Source organism: Ambystoma mexicanum, chromosome 6q (assembly GCF_040938575.1).
Source record: "Ambystoma mexicanum isolate Mex_15411 chromosome 6q, UKY_AmexF1_1, whole genome shotgun sequence".
Classification (NCBI taxonomy): Eukaryota; Metazoa; Chordata; class Amphibia; order Caudata; family Ambystomatidae; genus Ambystoma; species Ambystoma mexicanum.
The window spans coordinates 179672809-179696702 of NC_090937.1; positions in this window are offsets into that span (position 1 = coordinate 179672809).

Consider the following 23894-nt stretch of genomic DNA (forward strand, 5'->3'; position numbering starts at 1 on the left):
GCACTGTTAAGCATAGGGTATTGGAGGATCTAGTAATTCTGGTGGCAGATTTCATGGTGAATTTGTTGGTGAGATAGGGTGGGGCTAGATGATTTAATGCTTTGTAAGTGAGACAAATGGTTTTAAGGTCAATTTTGTGTTGTATGGAGAGCCATTTGCTTGATTTTCTTGTGGTAGAGATGTGCTCTCATCTGGGAATGTTTAAAGCTGCTCGTAGCGCGTTGTTTTGGAGGACCTGTAGTTTATTGATTATACCTAGGTGCTACCCAAACCATAGACTGCTACAGTAGTCCAGTTTGGACTGTTTGAGGGCCCTGGCCAGCGTAGGGCAGCTGTTAGAGGACAGGAAGGGTCTGCAGGCCCTGATCAGCTTGCCAGTGTAGGCAGTGGTTGAGGCAGTCATGTTAATTTGTTTGGATAGGTTAGTGTTGGCATCAAGATAAAAGCCAAGGGTTTTCACACTTTTACCAACGGGAATAGTATTACCATTGATGATGAAGCTATTGTAGTTGGGGCCAAGTTTCGCCAGGTTATTGGGTGAGCCAACAAGGAGAAGCTCAGTTTTCTCATCATTCAGGCAGAGGCCGTGTATGGCCATCCATGACTGAATTATGGAGAATATTTCATTAATCCGGGCGACGTCGGCAATGTAGTTGCCTGAGAGGGTAAGGAGTATCTTGGTGTCATCTGCATAATTGGTGTAGGTGACAGCCAGATGGTCCAGTTTGTCAAAGAGTGGCTTTGTAAATATATTGTACAAAGTGGGTGAAACACAAGAGCCTTGTGGGACACCACCGGTGATAGGGGTGGGGTCTGCTGCCGCTACTGGTGAAAAAACCCTCATGGTTCTATTGGCCAAGAAAGATTGAATCCACATGACAGCAGAGGAGGAGAAGTGAGCTGCGGAAGATAGGTGGTTGCAGAGGATTTTGTGATCGACCAAATCGAAGGCCGCTCAGAGGTCTAAAAGGAGTAGGATGGCAGTGTTACCTTTATCTTTGATTTCATCAATCTGACTTTTGAGGGCAACAAGGGCCGTTTCGGTTCCATGTTGAGGTCTAAAGCCAGATTGCGTATTCCTTGCAGTTGGTTAGTCTCCAGGTAGTCCTGAATTTGCAAGTAGGCAACTCTGTCAAGGATTTTTAGCAAGAATGGGTCCGTGGTGGTGGGTATGGCTGGGTCTAATGATTGTTTTTTTAAGAGTGGGAAAACCCATGATTGTTTCAGGTTGCTAGGGACTGAATTAGTAGAGAAGGACAGGTTGATTAGTTTACTGATGAAAGGGGATACATCTCTGGATGTGTCTTTTATAATATGGGCAGGGCAGCTGTCCCCCTTGCAGTTGGAAGGTTTTAGAGAGGCTATAATTTTTGTACTTCCAGTATGGTTACCTTTTTGAATGTGAAGCCTAAATTGGTGTCAGAGGGGGGTGGTGAGCTTAGGTTGGTAGCCTTATTGTTGGTAATTTGTTGTCGTTTGTCCTCTATTTTAGTCTGGAGCCCTGTCATTTTATTGGCAAGGGCGTTCTGAATACTGGTGCAGCAGGGTTTGTCTTTCGTGTCTGTGGCTGGAATAGGATTTTCGAATTCCTTTAGTATATTAAATAGTTCTTTGGTGCAGGATCATGTCTGATTTATCCTAACATTGTAGGCTTCTTTCTTGGTGCGAATTATCTCCTTTTTGTATAAGGAGGATATATTCGTAAGATTGGTTTTGTTTTCAACAGATGGCTCTGTTTTCCATAGTATTTCTAGCTTAGCTTTCTTTTTTCTCAATATTTTGAGTTCGGGGTGTACCAGGAGTTTCAATGAGCTCTAGGTTTTCCTTTGCGCAGCTTCAATGGGGCAATGGTATCTATGGCAGTGGCCATGGAGTCGTTGAAGGTGTTGATCATTAAGTTAAGGTTGGCGGTGGCCGGTAGTGCGTTGCGAGTGGGGAGGACCAAAGGTATTAGGGCCTCAGCAGTGATGTTGCGCTTGTTCCTGGTCGGTCAGGCTGGTGCCGTAGGGCATTTTTGGGGATCTGAGTTATTGATATTAATATCTAATGGGATGAGGTAGTGGTCAGTCCATGCGAGAGGGTGGGGGGCTTTGCAGGTAATATTGCAGTTGGGTGCCGCTACCCAGTCAATGATTCTACCTTTCTGGTGAGTAGGTTGAGCGCAGAGTTGTCAGAAGCCATGTTCAGCTAGAGCGTTAGCTAAGGAGGAGGCAGGAGAATCACTGGGGTCATTGTACCCAAGGTTGAAATCTCCCATGATGATGATTTGTGCCGATGGCTTGGAATTCTCAGCTATTAGCGAGGTGATGTCTTCCTCAAAGGCTCCATGATGGCCTGGGGGGGTCTATATATTAAGTGAATGGAGATCGTACTTTTGGGGGAGGTTTGCCACTTGATTGTGAGATTCTCACATGATTTTAATAGAGAGGAGGTGGCTGATCTAAAGTCTAAGGATGATTTAAATATGATAGCTACACCTCCTCCCCGAGCGTTAATTCTGTCAGCTCTGAGGATGGAGTATTTGTCAGGAACGGCTAAGGTTAAGTAAGGTCCTGATGCCTCATGTAGCCAAGTTTCAGTTAAGGCGAGGAAGTCTAGATTGTTAGTTAAGATGATGTCGGCGATTTCTGTGGGATGGGCAGCAAGGGACCTGACATTTAGTAGAGCTCCTTTTAAGGGGAGTGATTTGGCCTTGTTAGGTGCTATGTCTTTATTATTTGTCTTGGTGTGGGATTGGGCAGAAAGTTTACTGATCATAAAGGGGAGTCTGGAGCCTAATCTACTGTTGCGGGCTGTAAGGTTGGGGTTGACTGTGAGTGTGTTTCCTGAGGGTTTAGTGTGGTTGGGCTTAGTACTAGGATTGGCGCCCCCTGTCAAACATGGAGCTATTGGTCTAAGGTGACATAGAGTTCTATCAAAGATAGTGTTGTCTGGGGTATCAGCTAGGCAGTCACTGTCTTTGGTGGTGTGGTTAGGGTGGTGATAGGTGGGAAGGGTGATATGGTGGGCAGGAAGGGTGTGGGGCAGGGAATAGGGGAGTGTCTCAGGCATCCTAGTTTAGCCAGGCCATTATTGAAGGCTATGTAGTTATTACCGCTGCAAGGTACATTATCCTGCATGACACAGAAGGGGAACATGATGAATGTGAGCCAGGTGAGCATGGTATGGCTACAGTGTGATCTTGATTGTAGGGCTAGGATAGGCAGGTTCAGCTTTAGCTGGGCGCACACAATTAAGCAGATTCAACTTAGGCTATCGGCACACAGATAGGCAAATTCAGCTATGGCTAAAGGCTCACAGATAGGCAAATTCAACTTTAGCTAGGTGCATACAAATAGGCAAATTCAACTTAGGCTAGATGTATGCAATTGGGCAGTGTCAGCTTTGGCTAGGTACATGCAGGTATGCAGTCAGATAGGTTTCAACTTAGGCTAGATGTATACAATTGGGCAGAGTAAACTTTGGCTAGGTACATGCAGGTAGGCAGATACAGCAATGGCTGAGGATTACGCAGATGGGGAGGTATGCCTACTAGAGGTTGCTGTTGGGGTCACTGTATCCAGTATACAGGAGGCTGGCTGATCACACAAATAACCTACAGAGCATGCAAGTCGCAGTATATTACATGGACTGAATGTTAGGCGTAATGGTGGCACTGGCAGTTGTAGGCGCTCGGTAGATCACGCTGAGCAAAACCGAATGAGGTAAGGGCTACAACAGGTACAGGGTATGTCGGATAGAGTGGAACAATACTGAGATGACTAGGCAGAGGCAATGTTTGTCAGTCAGAAGTGTGCGCTGGCCTGGACGTTACTCTTAATATTCATCGCTCCATGGCCTATACACCCGGATAGAATATTTCTTTGTGGGCTGGACTCAAATGGCTGAAATAGGTGCAGCACAATATCTAGGTCGAACGATTTCTGACCACGCCCCACTGCTGATGTAGTGGAAAATTCACTGCCCCGGCCCCTCATCCCGATGTGGTGCATGCCTAATGACGCCCTGTCGGATCAAATCTTTAAGGATAAGCTAAAAGAGACGCTGCAAGAGTTTTTGGAACATAATGTTAAGGCAGTTTAACGCTATCGCTTCCGCATCGGCCTGTTACTCGAAACTTATCACGGCAGCCAGACCATTCCTGACGCAACAAAACTGGCTCACCATCTCCAGAGCAATTATCGGATCCCGACTTGACTATTGTTATGCACTTCTGTTAGGTACCTGTGCGAGAAACATTAAGAAACTCCAGGCTGTACAAAACAATGCCCTTAGAGCAGCCACTGGCATTTCTAGAAGAGACTACATTTCGGCCACAAGAAAATCTGTTCACTTGCTCCCCATCAAGGAGCGTATCATTTTCAAGACTCTGGCATTAACCCAGAAATGTCTCCATGACTCTGCACCCTGTTACCGCTCTCAGAGATTCACCCTACCTCACACCAACAGACCCACAAGAACAGTCTACACTAACAGTTTAACCATTCCCAAAAGCCTCAGGGCTCGTGCAGGGAGATCAAGTTTCCCAGTCATCGCGGCCACTAACTGGAACCTGCTACCACCCCCACTCAGGAGCATTGAGGCACATACAGCTTTCAGGAAAGCAATTAAAACAATGTTGTTTGTGTAGAATCACTGCCAATCACCCGGCCGTATTATATGTACCATATGTGCTTAAATGTATTACCATACTTCTCAAGACACATGCTCTATCTGTAACTAAGCTTTTTCTTCTGTTCATGTAATTAAGACATCCTGTGTATGTATCTTTTGAGTATGACTGTATTCTGTAAGGCACTTGCTCCATGTAACCTACGCAATGCCTTATGCTCACGTAACTAAGACATCTTCTTGAAACAGCGGCTCGATGCCTCTGGGCTGTAGGCACTTTACAAATACAAAAAATAAAAATAATGAAATAATGTAGGCAGTGTGTGGGAGAATTTGAAAGTGGGAGACTTTGAAAGTAGTGGTGAGGGGAGAGGTAATGGCTAGTGCGGGAGGTATTCGGAAAACACAGAGGGCAGATTTGGAGAAGTTACAGGAAATAATACACGGCATGGAGGCACGGGTGGCGGGACCACAGTCCGGATAAGCAAAGCTAGCCAACACCAGACATCTCTGCCTGGTGGCTTGGGGGGAGGCTGTCAAAATTCGAGCATACAGTTAGTAACACCAGAGCACATGCAGGAGGGGATAGGCCCAGTAGACTCCTATCTTGGCTCTGCAAAAAGGTACACCCTAGACATGTAACTATGGAGTTGAAGGATGAAGAGGATATTACGTGTAGGACACAGCTCGGAATCAACAGCTTATTTGCTAAATTTTACTCTCAATTATATGAACATGGCGACTTGGTCCCTCAGGAGGAGGTATTGGGTGCACTTGACAAAATAGGGCTCCATAGGCTGGAAACAGCGCAACAGGCTGCGCTTGACCTAGCCATAATGGTTGAGGAGGTGAAAGATGCCATTGCGTCGCTGGCCACTAGCAAAACTCCAGGCAGCAACGGTCTCCTCCCAGAATTTTACAAAACATATATGGCTGTGGTGGCCCCAGTTCTGCACAGGGTATTTGATGAAGCCTACACAAAAGGCTTGCTCCAAGCGAGCATGAGGGAAACCCTAGTAATCCTGATTCCCAAAACTGGCAAGCCAGTAGACAAATGCGATTCCTACAAGCCACTGGCCATGCTCAACTATGACATGAAGTTCTTGACGACAATACTAGCTGGGCAACTCCGTAGAGTAATTGTGTGCTTGGTGCACAGGGACCAGAATGGCTTCATCCCCAGGCACAGAACTGCCCTGAATTTACCTTACCTGCAACATATTGTTGCGCAGACCAACGACTGGCAGGAACAGTGTGCAGTGGTGTCGCTAGATGCGATTAAAGCTTTTAATTCACTATACAGGGAGTGGTTGTTTGCAGTTCTGCAGGAGTTTGGGTTTGGCGAGCAGTTTATTCGCTGGGTGCGGATCCTTTATGCCTTTCCGATAGCAAGGTTTAAAACTGGTAAACAAGTATCGGCGCCCTGGTACATACAAACTGGGACACGACAAGGATGCCCGCTGTCACCTCTGCTATTGGCTCCAGTGATAGCACGTACAGCAATCTACCTCTGTGAGGAATTCCTGGAGGCCGGTATATGGGTGGGGGGCACCGGACATCTAATTTCACTATATGCAGATGATGTTCTGCTTTACATCAGAGACCCACAGCATAATCTGCCCTTAACGTTGGAGGTACTGGACAACTTTGCAAAGCTGTCTGGAATCTTTTTCAGCAAATAAAAGTCCTGTCTGTTCCCACTGGCTGGCCTCAGGGGGGCTGATGCAAGGGATCTGCCGGAGGTGGGGCTCCCATGGTGCTTGGAATCCTTTAAATACTTAGGGGTACATATATTATTTTTTTGTTTTATTGGTCAAACACAGTTTTCAACCTTTAACATATAAAGGTTCCAATTTCCAAAGTCTTCTGGCCCCTTGGGCCTCTTTAAGGGTCCGCCTGTATGTCCACATCTTCACAGGATTGCTCATTGATCTCCAAGAGTGATAAACAGATCCGTTCCACCAATTTTAGGGCATTCAGTGTCTGCCCAAGTTTATCAACAGTCATTAAACGTTCCCACCATTCTTCCTCGACCATAGCATCCAATGGCACCAAGAAATTCATCAAATATGTGCTCTGTAGTTCTTGGAATCTCGGGCAGGAAAGTGTCAAATGCCTCATAGTTTTCATAATTTCTGATTTCTTACAGAACCGACAGCCTGTCTCTTGAATAGTGAGCTGTTTTCGAAGGAACTGCACCTCTCTTGACGGCAATAGGTTGAGTCTGCATCGCATCAATGGGTTCCTATATTGGGATGATGGGAATCTTGTCAGATACGGCGGGGGGATGATTTAGTTGTTTCCTTTCCCAAATAATGTTATGACAATAGATGTTTTGCGCCTTATGCAAGTCTGTATCAATCCAGTCCTTCTCGCGTAGCAGTTTCTTGGCCTTTTCCGAGTTGACTTTCAGGGTCTCTGTTAGAATGCCATTTTGTTGTAGTAGGTCGTTACATTTCTGTCTCCAGATATGCAGAAGTTTCTCGGGCTTGCTATTTCCTAAATTTGCCAGTATCTCAAATGGGATAGGTGGTGAATCCAATAGACATTTGCGATAGAGGTATATAGTTTTCCATAGCACTAACAAGGCCATGGATTGGATCCTTAACTCATGTCTGATTGTTTCGACTTTTAGGCAATTTGGTAGTCTTAGTATTTTTTGCCAAAAATAGGCCTCCAACTTCCCCCATTCTGCCCAGGACATATTTAGGCAGGTCTCGGAACCATGGGTCAAAATAGGTACAACCTTTTGCTTATAAAAGGAGATGATCAGTAGCATTGAATAGGTGCAGTATCTCTGATGTAGGGCTCTCCCCTGATTTGTTAGTTTTTCTAGTCGTTCTCTGATTAAATTAATGTGAGCCCGTTCATTCATGTTTTTGTTGATTTTGACCCCGAGATATGTTATAGAGTCCACTACTTTAAGCTCCTGTTGTTCGATTCTCCACGTGAAAACATTCCTTTCCTTCCTTGCCCCTACGGCAGATTGCATAACCAGGATCATCGACTTGTCGGCATTGATTTTCGTTCTATTTGTATCAAGATAGACCTTGTATTCCGATATTCGGTGCTGGAGTCCGATTCCCGTTTGATCGATAAACATGATATCGTCCGTGTAGAGAATCCAAGGGAGCCCTTCGAGCTTTGGTGGAAAGGCTCTGATTTTATCCTGGGAGTCTTTTAGATCCGGCAAGTACAGAATGAACAGAAAAGGGTGCAAGTGTGCAGCCCTGTTTGATACCCTTTGACGTCAGGACTTTCTCTGTTGTATTCCCCCCCCTTCGAGAGAATTATTTTGATTGATGTATCAGAGTAAAGTGCTTTTATTGCTTCCAAGAGATCTCCCGGGCATTGCCATTTTTCAAGTTTGGCCCATAGGTGTTCTCTGCTAACTGCATCGAAAGCTTGTTCTAGGTCCATAAATCCCAGGTAGATGTTTCCTTTTGTTTCGAGGGATCCCAATTTTAGGAGATTTAATAGAAAAAAGTTCAGCGAGGTGCCCACTCCAGTTAGAAAGGCTGTCTGGCGCTTGTCCAGGATTTCGTCCTTAATAGCCCAGTTTTTTAAGTCTCGTAGTAGGATTGAGGTGAATATCTTACCTATTGAGTATAAGAGGGCAATAGGCCTGTAGTTACTCGGGTTAGTCCGATCGCCTTTCTTAAAGATTGGAACTATCAGGGCTTCCTTCCATTATTGCGGAATAATTCTAGATTTCAAGATCTGTTGGAACAAAGACAGAAAACGGGGAGACCTGGGCGGATTTCATCCTTTCAGCCTATGGTTCGATTTGGGCCGGCCGCTCCGTAAGAGCTCATATGTTTAATTCGGTATAGCATGTCGTCTCTGTCGATCTCAATAAGCGACAGTGATAGTGTTTTTTTTTTTTTACCAACTTTATTTAAGTTTTGGAGCATCATAGACATGTGTACATCAATAAACAATTAAAACAAATATGTATTGCTTTATACATGTCGATTCTTCCTTACCCCCTCATGGGGTTTTAGTACAGTTTAATGCCAGTGCTCATATATAATAACCGTGTAAAAATAAATGTCAAACCCCCCCTAACCCCAAACATCTTTTTAACTTAAAGGTTAAGAAGTGATCTGTTCTGTCTTAAAACTTCAGCCAGGTGGATCTTTTCCAGCTTAATCTTCGAGTTTATCAAATGACAGGTATTGCATGGAGCAATCTGGGCTTAAAGTACATCTGCTCTTTGTCATCTGTGAATTTGTGTAGTGGTAGCCAAATGTTCAGGTATTTTTAATAAGAGCCGTGGGCTATTGCTGACACCTTTTCCATGGCCATCACTCCCCGCAGCCGCACCCACCACATGACTACTATTGGTCCATCTTTGGATTTCCATGCTTGCGCAATTGTGATTCTGGCTGCGCTCAACATATGTGTAATTAGGGTGGCTGTCGGCCCTGAGCTTGCCTAGCATCCCTCTACTGCTTCCCCCAAGAGCACCACTAGCGGGTCGAAGGGAAGCTCCATGGCGGTTATTTCCTTAATGTGACTTAAAATCTCTTTCCAGTAGGTTTCTGCTAGTGGACAGGACCACCACATGTGAACACGGTTCCCAGGTTGTCCGCAATTCCTCCAGCATGCAGCCAGGTATTCTGGGTTAATGGCGTGCATGCGTGTGGCCGTCATGTAACACCGAAGACAAAGTTTGTATGCTGCCTCTTTAATCAAGGTACTATTAGAGTTATTGGCGGCTCTATGCCAAATGCGGCCCCATGTGTCCCCATCGATTGGTCTCCTTAGATCAGTCGACCATTTTTGCATATAGGTAAGGTTCTCTTCAGGGTCCCATGCCCCCACCAGACAGTTTAGTCTAGTTATTCCCTTGTCTAGTTGGCCTTCTTGTATTGTTAGTTCCACTCCTGTAGGGTTTCTGTTTGCCCCTTCTTTCACCTTCGCGTTTGAGACCCAATGTCTGAGTTGAACATAGTGATATCGTTCACACTCCAGTATGTTAAACCTGGTTTTATATTCCTCAAACGACAGAGGTACCCCATCTGCGTAAACATCTTTTAAGACCATGTTGTTTTCCTTGCCCCCCCCAGTTTGTCCAAAAGTTAGCATGTGTTCCAGGGGAAAAATCTGGGTTATAAGCTATTGGCGTAAAAGTTCCCCCCCCACCTTTAATCTTCTTGTTTCTCAGGACCTTGTCCCAATACCACAGAGTAGTTCTAGTTGATACCAGAAGTTGGCCCTCTTTTTCCCTATGCCGTGTGGCGAGGAAGCCAAGATTCCCCAGGGCTATCTTGGCCGCCATACTTTCAGGTGTGATCCACTGATTCGGAGCTTCTCCGGTTGTCCATTGCAGCATAGGGGCTACCTGTGCTGCCCATAAGTACCTACAGAAATCTGGAACTCCCAGACCCCCCAGGACCTGTGGTCTGAATAGTACTCTTTTGGGGACTCTCGGTTCCTCCACCCCAAATAAAATTAATCATTTCTTTCTGTAATGTTTGGATGGCTGGGCCTGGGATTCTTATTGGGAGGGCGCTGACTACATATAGGAATTTAGGCAGCAGGGTCATTTTAACTGCTGTAATGCGTGCCAGCCAGGGCAGTTGCTGCAGTTGCCAATGTTTTAGTTCCCTTGCTAGTGATTTCAGGAAGCCTGGGATGTTAGCTCCGTATAACCTATCATATTTGGGGGTCAATTGTACTTTGAGGTATTTTACTGCCTTGTGTTCCCACTTCAGGGGGTATTAGTTCTCCCAAATCGGGATTTGCTCCGGTTTTTCTGTAATATTGAGAGCTTTGAATTTGGGATAGTTTACGTGGAATCCTGAGACCCTAGCAAATTCCCCCAGTAATTATAGGGTTGCTGGTGAAGCGTTTGCAGTATCTTTTAGGAATAGGAGAATGTCATCCGCATAGAGTGCTACTTCTTGCGGGCATGCAGTGCCCCCTCAAACCCCTTGGATTCCTGGGTGGTTACAGACTCTGCATGCTAACGGCTCCATAGCCATGGCAAAGATCAGGGCTGAATAGGGATACTCCCTGTGAGCTTTCCATTAACCATTAGTCTAGTAGATGGATTTGTGAAGTTGGCCATTACCATGCGAGTGAAGATTGGTCCAGACCCCAATCTTTCAAGGTTCAAGCATAAGAAGCCCCAATGTAGGCTATCAAAAGCTCGGAAGGCGTCCAGGGCTGCCACAGAAACTCTCTGCACCCCACCACCCCGTCCCCAGTCAATCGTATCTATGGCTCTACGGATATTATCGTATGTGTGCCGCCCCTTCACAAAACCAGCTTGATCTGAGTGGATTATTTTGGGGAGTATCATTGCTAGTCTCCGGGGGGCCAGTACCATGGAGTAGATCTTTGCATCTCCATTTAATAAAGAGATTGGGCGATAGCTTGCACAGTCCAGTGGATCCCTATCTGGCTTCAACAATAATATCGTAGTTGCTATACCCATGTCCACAGGTGTATGTCCCTTGTCTCTAATGAAGTTAAATAGACAGTTTAAGGGGCCTGTTAAAATGGTTCTAAAAGTTTTATAGTTTGCATTGCTCAGCACATCTGGGCCCGGAGTTTTATGTCCTTTTAGTGCTCCTATAGCCTCCCCTACTTCCGCTTCTGTTATGGGGCCTTCTAGCTGTTGCCTATCTAACTCATTAACTTGTGGTAAGTCTATCTGATCTATGAACGTAATTTGCTCCTCCCCATCTAGGTTTTCCCTTTTTAGGTTGTTGGTGTAGTATGAGATCAGCACCTCCTCTATTTCTTTCTCTCCCCTCATTACCTCCCCATTGTCATTATGAAGTTGGGTTATTCGGTTCCGGAGTTTCTGGTGTCTTACTTTAGCAGCAAGGAATCGATTAGCTTTGCCCCCGTGTATGTAGTAAAATTGTTTTGTTTGTACCAGAAGCCATGCTGCATCGTTTGCTAGGTGGGTTTCATGGTTCGCTCTGGCTTTTTTAAATTCCCGGCAAGCCTTCTGTGAACCCCTGTCTTTATATATTCCTTCCACCTTTTGTATATTGGCTTCCATATTGGGTCTCACCCTCTCCTGACTTTTAATATAATTTGATGTTTGCGCAATGCATTCCCCCCGTACTACCACTTTGCCAATCTATCCCCGGTGTCCTATTTTCCCGGAAATAGTTCTGTAGGGTTTGTTCTATGCTCGTCCGGACCATTTGATCCTTCAATATTACCTCATTCAGTCGCCAAGGTTTGTGGGACTGTTGTTGTGAGCAGGTTAATTCTATTTTTAGGAGCACCGGAGCGTGGTCTGAGAGGCAGCGCACCCCAATTTCTAAGCCTGTGACTTGTGGGACAACTGTTTCGGAGATAAGTATCATATAGATACAGGAGTAACCCCTGTGTACTGCTGAATAGTGGGTATACGTTCTCTCTTGTGGGTTAAAGAAGCGCCAGGACTCTAAAAGGTGTAATTCCCTTAAAAAATTTGCCAGAGCTTGTCTAAATGTGTGGTCATTGGGGGTGGCTGGGAGAGTTTTATCCATTGTTGCATCCATCACCCCGTTAAAGTCGCCTCCAATTAGGATTTTCCCTATTCCCCATTGCGCAATTTTGGGTAACAGATTCAGTATAAAGTGGTCCTGTTTCGTGTTAGAGGTGTAAATTGAGATCAAGGTCACCAGCTGGCCCATCAGTTTCCCTCCCAGCATCAAGTAACGACCATCCGGATCTTTTTTAACAAATTGTTTCTCGAAACTAATGTTTTTTGCTATTAAGATGCCCACTCCCCACTTTTTAGTCCCACTAGAGGCCAGATATTGTATAGGGAAGGTTCTGTGTCTCAACCTCAGCTCATCCTCTGGGAGTAAATGTGTCTCTTGCAGCCATACCACCGAGGCACGCATATCAGTCAACCTGGATGTCCGCTTAATTGGGGAGTTGAGCCCGTTAACATTCAGTGAGACAAATGTTAACTCAGCCATTATTGTATTTCAGACATTGAACCCTTTCATTATGATCCAACTTAGAACTTTTGTAGATGTTGCATGTGTGTTACGTACTTCTTCACCGAAAAATGGAATTCCCCTCTCCCCCCAACTTTTACACTAAAATTTCCAAATAACTTTTCCAACATAGTGTTTTCACTATAAATCACCAGGTTCTACTCACCCGGGAAGTTTGGGTTCCGGACTTCTTCTTCTCCCCTTCCCCCCTACCTCCCCTCTACCCTTCTTTTCCATGTCGCTTAGTGTGTGGTATCCTTGCTTCTCAAAAACAGTCAAGTTAGTGTGTAGTTTTTTCCAGATTTGAGACCTTTTCTTCTCTTTATTGTCTTCCCTGTTTCAAATTCTAAGGGGTTAGTCCACATTCTTCAGGTGTTTGGCGAATGTTCAGGTGGGTTCGAAAGATTTAGGCTCCTTGTTACATCCAAGTCAAGAGCGTCCCAGTTTCCTTTGGCCTTTTCCAGATCTGCCTTCTGTCTCCCCATTCCGGGACGGAGATTCTTCGTTGTCGGTGAGGTTGCCCCCATCGTCATCCTGCATGAGATCTGCCATATCTTCCTCCTTGGAGACTGAGTACCGCTTGCCTTTCCATTCAAACCAGAGGCATGTTGGGTGCCCCATCGGTATCGCACGTCCTTGGTTCTCAGCCAGTCTGTGATTACCCTCAGTCTTTTCCTCCTGGCGAGGGTCGCTTGGGCTAGGTCTTGAAACAATTGAATTGGGGCTGAGCGGAACCTGATGGGCTCCTTTTTCCGGGCTGCTCGCATAATGTCCTCCTTCAGTGGATACAGATGTATCCGGGTTAGTACATCAGGTGTCAGATTCCTGTGAGTTGATATGTTGAGTAGACCCTTTGTGTCCGGTCGAGCACTATTTCTTTATTCTCTTCTGTGTTCAGGATGTGGCGGAACAACTCAGTCACATATTGTTGCAGGTCAGAGTCCAGTATTGATTTTGGAATTCCGCGAATACGTCTGTTGTTTCGTCTGGACCTATTTTCTGCATCGTCCTGCTTATTCTGCACTCGTTCCATTTGCTGTTCCAGCTCCAAGACTCTGCTTGCCAAGATATCATGGTCGTGGCTCTGTTCAGTTATCACCGTTTCGACTTCGGCAATTCTTTTTTCCACCACCAAGACTCCCTTATTGAGATCTCTGATGGACTTAGCTAGGTTAGTTGCACTTTCTTTTATATCTTTTTTTAGCTCTAACAGCATTTCTAGCAAGTCCGATTTTCGAATAGGTGGATCTTCAGAGGTCCCTGCCCCCTCTGGAGGGGGGTTGTGTACTTGGGCCATTGTTTGCACTTGATTGCGTTTCGGGGTATCTGCTATCTGTAGCATGGCTTTGATATCACCAGAGCCTTTACCTTTAACTTTCGTTGATTGTTTGCACATCTTGGGCTATGTGTGATATTCTGGTTGTCGCTCTAGATTAGGTCTGGAGAGTTGGGGTTGTTGTTGCTTGTCTCCGGTGCCCCTCGGGTAGGTTTTCTGCCTCTTGCCTCTTAGGGAACTTTTATAAAACCAGATATGTGTCTATGTCTGTGTTATGTTCACTCTGTGGGTTGAGGTTTAAACGGCTTCCTTCAGGTTCAAACGGTTATTGCTGTCCTTGTGAGCCCCCACTGTATTCCAGACTTCCCCCGGCCCAAGATTCCGTTTTGCTGCCTGACGTCCTTCCTTGCTTCTGTGCAGGCTACCGCCCACCCTTTTGATGTAGGTCAACTGTGCATATTCAAGGAAGTCTCTATGCAGGCCGTTCTATGAGTGCCTCTTTACTTTGTCAGGGATGCGTGGAGTATGCAGTGTACAGTAAGCTGCTGTTCACATTAGGGGTCCGTTAGCATGTTGCTGATGTTTGCCTTTAGCCATGGCCTTTATGGGTGTCACCCTTATGTTGTATCTGTAGCTTTAAAGGTGCCAGACTTCACAGCCCTGCCTGTGTAGCCACCTTGTTGTGCGGGCGTCTCATGTTGTTGTTCCTGTTTCCCCCCCAAGCTGGTTCGCTGAGTCCCATTTCTCGCAGGTCCCATCACTAGGCCGCTCGTGGGGGAATCAGGAGTGCATGGTCAGAGTAACACTTGCCCGGCCCGCACCTTGTGTATTTCAGCGGCTTTGCAAAATGTCCATTTCGTGACACCTCTGCTAGAATCCCCGTTGTTGCTGCATGCTGCATGTGTGAGTCTGGGGGTCCTGGACGCTTTGCAGTCCGCCTCACTGTTCCCCAGGGCGGGCCTCGCTCATTGTAGCCTTTGTCTCTCTCTCAACCAGCCGGCTCACCTCCTCTCTCGTGGTGTTCAATGTCGCATGTGTCGCTCCCTGAGCTTCTTCCACTTTATTAGGGCTGTTTTAAGGCATGTATGGCAATATATGGCAGCGTGGTATTGGGTCAGCCCAAGCGTTATTGTGGCTGTTGCAGTTCACTCTGCAGCCCCTTGAGGGAATCGCCGCCCCGAATGCATGTGTTGTCCCTAGGAACCCGGGGGTCCGCAGCTGCCTTCCAGCGCGGGCACCCGTCGCCACAATTAGCTTCCTCCCCAGCCGGCCCGCTCACCTCCGCTTAGCGTTGAGCCGCTAGTTCACAGGGTCCTCCGCCCCACGGTAGGGCGCCGCGTGTTTCTTCTTGCTGGGGGATCCCATGGCCACGGTAGCCCCAGCCGAGCTGTGCCTCAAGCCCCGGGGTATGTCGCCTCCTTTCACCGCGGCACGGATCTGCAGCGTCTGATACGTGTCTGGAGGGGGGGAGGGAGAACTAACGATCCTCTCCCCTCGCATCCATGCCAGACCGCTGGGACATCAGAATAAGTTGGAAAGTGGCTTCAGGCACTCAGGGTATTTTGTAACTTCGATTTAGTCACTCGATGTTGCATTCACTCAGCAGCCCCTTGCGGAAATCGCCGCCCCGACCGCATGTGTTTTCCCCAGGAACCCGGGGGTCTGCAGCTGCCTTCCAGCTCGGGCATTTGTTGCCACAATTAGCTTCCTCCTCAGCCCGCCCGCTCACCTCCGATTAGCGTTGAGCCGCCAGTGCACAGGATCCTCCGCCCCGTGGTAGGACACTGCGTGTTTCTTCCTCCTGGGGGATACCGCGGCCACGGTAGTTCCAGCCGAGCCGTGCCTCAGCCCCTGGGGAATGTCGCCTCCTTCCACCGCGGCTCGGGTCTGCAGCCTCTGGTACGCTTCTGGAGGGATAGGGAGAACTAACAATCCTCTCCCCTTGCACCCATGCCAAACCGCCAGGACATCAAAATAAGATGGGAAGTGGTTTCAGGCACTCAGGGTATTCTGGAACTTCAATTCGGTCCTGCGTTCGAAGAGCTCTGCCGCCTTCTTCCTCATACGAAGTCCGCGGGAGCCGCCATCTTAGGTGAGCGCCGTTACTGGGTCCCTCCTAGACTTGCACACTGCTTCGGATGTGTTGCCTGGGGCCATCCGATTTCCAGCCCAACAGGTGCCCACGGGATTCAGCGCTATATAAGTTGAGTTTGCCGTGTCAATAACGCATTATATGGGGGATAGGGGTTCCGGGGCCGGTAGAAGTCACGGAGCTCACCGAGGAACCATCTGCTCAGGTCCTCGGCTAGCCACGCCCCTAGTGTGGTCTTTTTTATGGGAGGTTTGGTAGTTTCGCCCATTCTAAATAAGACAGTGAAATGCTTCACCCAGTCTTCCTTTGAGACTTGGTTGGTGGTTAGTGCCATCTGGAAGTCTTTGCCCTTATTTATAATTTCCCATAGGGATCTTGTGTTAGCGGTACTTGTTCTGGCTAGCATGTGTTCTGCGTCTGCTTGGGCTCTCCAGATCTTTGAGGATTTTAGGTAATTTTTGTACCGCTGTTTACAATTTTTTTTGCTCACCTCGCTATTAGGCGAGTTTCTTCGAGATATTCTTCTGAGATCAGCACGCAATTGTCTTCTCCTTTTGACCAGGTCTTTATTATATGCATGTTTTCTAACCAATGCCACAGTATTGTTCGAGTCTCTCTTAATTTCATATTCCTTCAGCAGCCATCTATATTCCACTGATTTTTCAGAGTTTTTGATGTTATCGTCTAGATGTTGCGTGAGTTTTAGGATAGCTGATGCTTTAATTCTAAGTCTGTTAGTGCCACACGATAGTTCAATTGGGCGCATGTCTTGATGATTTGGCTGCTTCGATTTCCAACGAAGTTCCACTTCCATAACGCATGATCACTGGTTGGCTGTTTTTTTACAGTGAATAATTCAATCCACCTAAGTGGGTTTCTTGCCACAAAACAGTAATCCAGGCAGGCGCTACTTTGATTACCGAACCAGATGTCTGCACCGGGGATATCGCCCTGCGTCTGCCCATTAAGTATTACCATTTCTCTAATAGTCATTTCTGTGATCCATCTGTTTTCCCATGGTTCCAAGAGATTTCTTTGCTTCAGTCGCCCTTTTTTTTCAAGGAGCTTCAGATTCAAATCTCCCCAGATTAGGATCAGCAGATTTGGGTCTTCGAGCATGGACTCGTAAATGGCTTCCATAATGTCTAAATGATATTTCTCCATTTCAGTCTGGAGTACTCGGGTGTTAATAATGAGGAGTCTGATCTCATCACTTCCTCTATTTTTAACCAATTTCAGCACCTTAGTAAATGGATTGGGTGTTTGATGTTCTGGAACCTGCAGTTCGCTGTCGTCTTTGATTAAGGTCAAGAGCCCTGCACATGGTCTTCCCGTAGGCCCTTTCAATGCAGGATTGAGGAAAGTTTGGTATCCTTCACATATCGGTCTTGTTATCTCCCATGATTCCTGCAGGCAAATAATTTCGAAATCACTCAGGATATCACATTCCCCGGAGTATAGATGCCCAAACCCCTTGGTGTTCCAAGAGGCCAGGAGAGATCTTGCTTCAGCGCCTTCCTTTGGAGTCTATTGCTTCTTTTTTTCCCATCGGGTGTCAGGCTTTACTGAGGACTTTTCTTCTCGGGCTTGCTTAGAGGGATTGGTTCTTGGACGGTTCCCATTAGGTCTTGAGTTGTCGACAGTGAACCTTAATTCAGTCAGGGTGTTGTCGACAGCTTTCTGTTGATCATCTCGCACAAAGGATTTGCCAAATCTGCATTGCAGGGTTTTTCCATACTTTGGGGTTTGTTAAAGTGCAAATTGGATGGGTGCCTTGGTCGAGATTTTGATAAAACCCATTTAAGGATGGTTAATTTATCAGCGGGTCGGTCATGTTGCGGACGAGAACATTCCTTGTCCCGAGATCTTCCCTCGCCAGCCTCCAAGTTATTGAGCCTAAAACCCAGGTCCCACAGCTTGTCCTTTGTTTTTGTCACCAAATCCATTATTTTCTGCGATCTGAAGTGAATGGTGATAAGATCCAATCTGCTCTCATTTGAAAATTTAATTATCGCTATATCATCAGGTTCTAAACTCCCTGAGACAATCACCTGGTTAAGCAAAATTAATATGTTTTTCCTATTTAGGAGGATCTTCTTATGATCTTTTGTAAACCTTTCTAATTTCACTTGAAATGTTTTTACAGTTTTTTTCCCTCCTGTGGTCCGACCGGGACAATTGATCTTTGACCCCTTTTATAGTTCTCTCTGGCTCCTTCTCTTTCAACTTCTCTGTATTGTTGGTTGATCTGTTATCAGGTTTCCCTTCATATCGTCTTTGCTGTTTTCGGTACCCCAGACATTTCAGAAGGTCCTGGGTTTTTATATACGAGTCATCCCAGGCTTTTATAGGCGAATGGTACTTAGTTTCCATCCGGTTTGTTCTTCTTTCTGGTTGAGGTTGGTATTTGATTCGATGTGTTCTTTTATCCTCGAGTTCCTGGTGGAGATCATTCAGCTTTCCCCCCTTGGATGACGATCTTTTGCCATCCACTAGTGTCTTGTGATCATGCCTTTGTTTCTCTTCCTTTTCTGATGTATATTTTACCTTGGTCGTTTTCTCCTTAGAGTCTTCCTGATTCGAGCATGTCTCTATAACTTGCCAGTCCGTCAAGCTAATGTTCTCCCAGGATTCCTCCACCTGATTGGTTTTGATTATTTCAATCAGGTCACTTAGGCAGCCCGATGAATCCAAGTTCACTACTGAGTCTTGTTCCTTACGTTTACGGACCCGCTCTTCTGGAGTGCCCCTTAAGGAGTGGTCATACCATTTTTTTATTGAATTTTATTTCTCGTCTCTACTTTTTTGCTGGTGGTAGCCTTTCATCCTGCGTTGGAGTGTGTATATTCCTTAAAAAAGCCAGAGAGCCATTTGTTTTACGTTTAGTAGGTTGTTGTTTTGTTTTCTTATGGGAAGGAATCAGGAGGGCTGGCAGTGGAATGAATTCGGCCGTCCCTCGAGCGTGATGCAAACGAAACTAAACCAAGCTACTCATTGTTCCAAAAACTGAATCAATTGACGCATCTACTTTAGCATTACATGCTTTTTTTCCTTTCTTCCAACCTTACAGGCTTTTACCTAGAATCATTGGATCCCCGTTATTTTTTGGGGAAGTCTTCGTTGTTAGAGATTTAGATAGGGACTTCCCTTGTTGGTTAACTGATGGATTAATACATGAGGAGGCCTTTGTCTCTGTAGTTTTCCTAATCCATTTATGATTTTCCAAAATAGCCTCCATGAGTAGTTGTTTGTCGTTCGACTCCTGACGTGCCAAGTCGCATTAGGCGATTTTGCCATTTGCAAGAGTTATCTGATTCTTTTTCGGTTCGTGCATCCAGTTTGTTCACGAAACTTGTCAGTTCGTTAACCTGCTCCTTTATGTGTTGGTTTGATGCGTGGACCGAATTCAGTGAGTCGTTAATATTCTCATATAGTTTTATAAATGGAGCGAACACGATGTTAAGTGCTGCCATCACTACGTTTTGGGTGTGGATGAAATCATCCATCCTCCCTTTGCTACAGAGTTTGCTGATTTTTATCAAGGAGGATTCATCAATCATCAAAGAGGGAACATCTTTGTCCCAGATGGGCATGGATTTACTTGTTTCTTCCTCTGATTTTCTCGCTTCAGCATCTGAATGGTTTACCTCTTGAGTAATTACGGTCAAAGGGTAGAGGCTCGAGGGCGAATCCTCATCAAGGGCCGCAATTTTGTCCATGATGAACGATAGACTTCTCCTTTTTTCCGACATAATTCTCCCCGTGAGATTCGAAATATCTTGAATCAGTTTATTGGCCAGGCAAGCATTAGATGGTAGGGGTGTTCCCAGCCCCGGGCGGCCCTTCGGTGAAACAGGGGGTATAGGAGCCACCAATATCGATGCTGAGCTCCTGACGTCAGATGGACAGTAGGAATCGTTCTGGCAAGCTTCGTCATGAAAGTCATGTGGGACCAGAATAGGCTCCAACCATGTCTTATTTTGCTCCCTTGTCAAGTCGATACACTGGAGAGATCTGAGGGGGTCTGACAAGTTATCCCAGATATCATTCTTCCAATCAGGGGCCTTGTTCCCTCCTGGGTGGTCCTTACACTCTTCCTCAGAAATAGTTAGGGTGCAGGGGCCCCCTTGTTCCAATCGGGCATTCAGGATTTGCTGACCAGGTCTTGAAAGCTCACCACCCAAGATTAAAAGATTCCACGTTGGCAGACGCCCCAATGCAGCTAGTTTGGGAGTGCCTTCCGGTTCTTCTACAGTCTGTAAATCCTGGGTTGCCTCACTTTGAGTTTTAGATTGTGGAAATTTGGGAGGGAGCAGGTTAATGATAGTCATTGAATCAGTTACCCCTTCAGAACTAGTTTTTCTCAGGGTTGGTCTCGCTGTAGTAGAGTCTTCCTGGATATCACTTGGCTGCTCCCCCGGCCTTTGGGGGGGAGCTGATTTCATCCTTCAATGGATTCCCCGTCGCATCCAGTATATTGGCTAGGGGGGTGACTGACTCGACTACCCACAGATGACTAATATGGCGAGGGGGAGTCAGTTCCCGAGATGGTTTGTTCTGTAGGTTTCAGCCCCTCCCCTTGGTTCAGGAACAATCCTGGAGATAATATTGGGAGTGCACCCCGGGGCCGTACCTCTTCCGTAGCCTCAGGGTTGTCCACCAAAGGTGGATTGTCCAAATCCCCCAATGAAATTGGTGGCCAAGCGATCTCATCCTTTTCCAGGGATTTGCTGGCGCAGGGCAGTTGGGATTGTTTTAGAGACGAGGGGGCTTTTAGACTTGGTTTGGGGGCAGGCGACTTCATAGTCAGAGGAGCGGGACAAGAGGCAAGGCGCTGCCTTACCTGTTGCCTGGTCTTCATCCTGGCATCCGTCTCGGCAGCCGACGAGTTACTCATCCTGCGCGGGCTTCTACACGTAGTGCAACTCCTCTTGATCGTAAAAATAGGCGGGATAAGGAGTACAGCTCTCTCATCAGCGCTGGCGCCACCAGCAAACACCGACAACACCACTTGCACACCACTTGCGCTCCACATCTGCTCCGCTGACGCGGTAGTGGGCGCTTTTGAGTGTTGGTTCACCCCGGGCTCCTCCTCCTTTTCCTTAAAGGAGACTCCACACCACTGCAATCCTTAGGAAAACATCCAGAAAAAAGTCTGTTTTCAAACTTTGCAGCACAATAGAAAGAAGAGGCAACAGCAAGGGGGTCCTGCACCAGCACCGACAACACCACTTGTGCACCACTTCCCTTAGGGGTACATATCATTCACACTTCAACAGCGAATGCATAGCCAGAACACAGCAGGAGTGGTGAAAGGTTTGCGGAGATCCATGACATTTTGATCAAGGCTCCCTCTGTCGCTGATGGGCAGGATTGCTATTGTGAAAATGGTAATTTTTTTACAATGTACGCCATTACATCAAAACCCCCTTTTTCTGCCTATTGGAGTCACTGTTTAGGGAATTCCTTTGGGGTCCATCTCGCCACAAATTTGCGCTAACTACACTATATCTGCCATATAAGGAGGGCGGGATGCAACTCCCGGATTTAGAACGGTAATAGCTGCACAGCTTAGTTTTGTCGCTAAATGGCTCTTGGATGAAACCACATCTGAATCGATGCTATTGCAGCACCTGGTAGCTCCTACACATCTTAAGAAAATATTATGGTTGCCGCTAGATTGTTTAGGTACCACCCCCCTACTGGTAGAACTGGGAAGATTGGTGTGGCACAGGACCCTGAAATTGTTGAAGCTAGTAAGCCCCTATTCACCTGAGATCCCGATGGCAGTAGATATATGCAAGAACAAGTCTGATCTAGCGGTAGCAAGACTTGGGGACTCACTACTTGGGGGGACATGTAGGAGGACGGTACATTTAAGGAGATTGAGGCCCTGACGGAGCAGACAGGGCTACCCAGGCGTCCATTTTTGCGCTACTTGCAAATAAAGGGGATGGCAAAATGAAAATTGAATTAGAGGCCTCGGGAACCAGAGGTGACTCCGCTGCTGACCTTGATGTACGCCTTGGATGACAGTTGGAAACCGGTGTCAAGGTTGTATGGCAACTTGGCTGGCGGACCCAATCCTCAGAGTACTGTGCTAAAAGCACAATGGGAGATGGACCTTGGGGTAGACATAGGGGAGGAAGAATGGGAATGTATATTGGGCTTCCCCTGGAGGTGTCTAGAAACCCCTGCTTTAAATTGATTCAATTAAATGTGTTGTATCGAACCTACATGACCCCTAGTAGGGTGGCTAAGATCAGCAAGGATACACTGAAAAGAAATACCGGACACACTGGCACTTCTCGCCACAGACTTTGAGAAGACGTTCGACTCTGTGCAGTGGGAATCGCTCTGGGAGATTATGGCACGCATGGGTTTTGGGGGAAATTTACTGGCTTGGGTTTGCCTATTGTCCACAGCCTGAAGGCGGCGTTAAGAGTGATAAGTGTGAACAGGATTACTCTCGGACCTTCACCCTGGCTGCTGCTGTTCACACTTGCGATAGAACCAGTAGCGATACAGCTCAGGGAAAGCCCAGAGTGGGTCGGATTCAAATGGCCCTGGAGGGGTTGTTGGGAGTTGGGGGGGGGGGCACAGGGTGTCACTTTATGCAGATGATCAACCCAAGAATGTCGTACCCGGCGGTGCCTGAAATACTGCAGGTATACCAAAGCTTTAGCAGGCTCAAAATAAGCAGGCAAAAGTCAGTTCTCTTCCCAGTACAAGGGGTTATGACAATTCATCTGCAGGAATGCCCATACACAATAGGGCCTCGGGCTTCAAATAGCTGGGCATCCACCTCAGCCCACGCTTGTCTGACTTCAATAGGCTAAATCCATCACCGGTGGCGAATAAATTTGTGCAGGATGTTAAACATTGGCAATTCCTCCCATTGACCCTTTTGGGGAAAGCATCCCTTTTTAAGATGCTAACACTCCCCAAATTCATTTACGTCCTGCAGAACTGCGATTCCAAAGAAGGTCTTTGTAGAATTTGAGGGATACCTCCGGCTGATACTACAGGGAGGGGGTGAACAACCACAAGTGGCATTGAAGACGCTGCAACGGTCAATGTGGGAAGGAGGCATAGGCTTACCAAACCTGCGCAGGTACTGCTGGGCAGCACAGCTAGGTCTCGTGAATGACTGCCTTCACGGGGATCCTTTGCTCCTTTACATCGCTGCGCAGCGCAGAAGGATGATTGGCCGGGCCACCCAGACAGGTACTGTACTGGGGGGACTAGACAGGGGAGGACTCTCCCTGGGTTGACAAGGCACACACGCCAGGTGTGGGTATAGGCACATAAGGTTGGAAAACCGACCCTTGATCAGCCCATTTGGCATGACGAGCACCTGACTGAGCTCCTAAAGATGGGATATTTTAAGAGCGGGGCAGCAAAGGGAATGGACACCCTAGCGGATCTAATACAGGAGGGGCACCTTCGAACATTCAAAGAGTTACGAGGGCAATACGGCCTACCGGCAGTGGAGAGGTTTCACTATGCACAAATAACGCATGCCATGAAGGCCCAAGTTCCCGCTCCGGGAGAGATTGTAAAGAATTCTCCTCTGGAATCTAACCTGTTCCCATCTGGCATTTCCTCCAAGGTTATGTTCACATTGTTCCAGGTGCTGAAGGCTTTTGGGACCACAGAACTTGCCCGCCTGAGGGAGAAATGGGAGCCGGACTTGGGGCAGATGGAATCGGAAGAATGGGTGGAGGCTCTGATGTTCCCGAAAGAGGTGTGTATAGCGGCCTGACTGCGGCAAATCCAATTCAAGATCCTTCATAGGGTATATTACTCCCATACTGCGCTGGCCAGGTGGGACGTGGTGGATAGTGATACATCTCTCTGATGCGGGAGGAAGGGCGGTACTTTCCATCACACACTCTAGGATTGTGTACAGATTCAAGTCTTCTGGGGGAAATGCATGCATACTGTCCACTGTGTT